Below are 2,112 nucleotides of genomic sequence, written 5' to 3'. Positions count from 1 at the left end.
CTAAATATTAGAGGTTAGGACCAATATGTGGAACTTCAAGTTGAGTAAATAAAAGAGTTTTGAGTTTCTAATGGTGAGGGTACCTTTTCTAGTTTTCTAAGACTAGTCAATAAGAAAGTCCTATGGCTAGACCTAGGCTACTAAAGAAGTTTCTAGACCTCAACCAAAAGTGAGGTCAACATTCATTTTTTAGTTTTCTAGGAATAGTCAACAGGAAAGTCATGTAGCTAGACACTAGGCTTTTAAAGAGGAAAAACTAAATCTCAACCAAAAGTGAGGTCAACAGCCACAATTCAGCTTCCATAGTTGATGATATGGTAATAGTCTGCTTTGCACTTTTCCATGAAATTGCTCCTTCAGCAAAAATAAACAGATAACCAAATAATGACTTTCTGGTATTAACACATCCAATAAAATTTAAATCTGAATATCCTATCACTTCAAGATAATTAGATCTTCTATAAGTGAGCATGTGATGTCTTTTTCCTTGCAGGTACCTAAAAATTTTCTTTGCAACTATTCACTGATCTATTCCTGGATTACTTTGATATCTTTCTAACATCCCAACCAAAAAAGCTAATGTGTGGCCTAGTACAAATCTGAGCAGCTTCCAACAGTTGATGGATAAGGAGTTTCTTTCAATTATTTACATTCCAAATCACTCTTTACATATTGCATAAGGCTGATTTTGTCTCCTTCTGAATTGGAGCAACACTTGCAAAGCACCCTTCCATATTGAATTTCTTAAGAACTCCATCAATATATGCTTTCTGAGATAGTCCTAACAATCCTTGTGATCTATCACAAAATATTTTAATTCTAATCACATAGGATGTCTCACCCATATCTTTCATTTCAAAGTTCTTAGAGAGATAATTCTTTGTTTCATGCAATAAGCCAAGATCATTAATAGCCAGCAAGATACCATCAATATACATAATGAGAAATATGATCCGGCTCCCACTGAATTTCAATTATATACACCGATAAATAGTGCTTTCTTTAAATCTAAAGAAAGTGATGGTATCATTGAACTTAAGGTACCATTGTCGAGAAGCTTACTTAAGTCCGTATATTAATTTCTTAAGCTTACACACCATGTGTTCTTTTCCTTCAATATCCGTATATTAATTTCTTAAGCTTACACACCATGTGTTCTTTTCCTTCAATAAAAAATCCTATAGGATGACTCATGTAGACCTCTTCATCTAAATTCCCATTCAAACAGACAGATTTTACATCCATTTGGTGTAACACCAAATCATAATGAGCTACTGATGCCATGATAATTCTAAACCAATCTTTCTTAAAAATTAGAAAAAAATGTTTCTTTATAGTCGATGTCATCTTTATGAGTGAAACCTTTGGCAACAAGTCTGGTTTTATATCTTTCCATATTGTTATTTGAGTTCTGCTTAGTCTTAAAGACCCATTTACACCCGACTCTTTTACAATCTTCAGGCAATTCAACGACATCCCAGACTTTGTTGTGATCCATTGATTTCAAATGATCTTTCAATGCATTTAACCGTTTAATAAAATTTGAATTTTTTATGGTTTGTGAAAATGAAATTGGATCTTCACTGACTCCCAAGTCAAATTCAGACTCATGTAGATAAAATACATATTCATCATATAATAGATTGTTCTTGTCGTTGAGACTTTCTAGGTACTACTTCATGTGGTCATCTAATGTAGGTTCATAAGTTATAGTTTCATTATGAGATGTTTGATTATTTATTTGTTGTTCCTGTAAGTTGTCAACTATTTAACAACTATTGAATTAACAACTTGAGATGAAATTTTGTGTAAATGAACTTGAACCCTTATTTCTTGGATCTCCACTTTACGTGGTTTCAAATGGCCACTAACTTCACCATTTTTAATTAACTTAACATTTTTAGCTTTAATACTTCTTGTACCGTGGTTAGGATAATAAAATCTACGCCCTTTAGATTTTTCTGGATAAATAATGAAGAAATAACTGGTTGTTCTTTTGTCCAGTTTCTTTTTCATGTGGATTATAAATCATTATTTCCATTGGGCAACAGTTCAAAAAGAGTCTTTGGAACTACCTTTCTAAGAATCCTATTTAACAAATATGCGACAGTC

The sequence above is a fragment of the Phalaenopsis equestris genome, unplaced genomic scaffold (genome assembly GCF_001263595.1).
Source record: "Phalaenopsis equestris unplaced genomic scaffold, ASM126359v1 Scaffold000777, whole genome shotgun sequence".
NCBI lineage: Eukaryota > Viridiplantae > Streptophyta > Magnoliopsida > Asparagales > Orchidaceae > Phalaenopsis > Phalaenopsis equestris.
Note: the sequence above shows the minus strand (reverse complement) of the source record.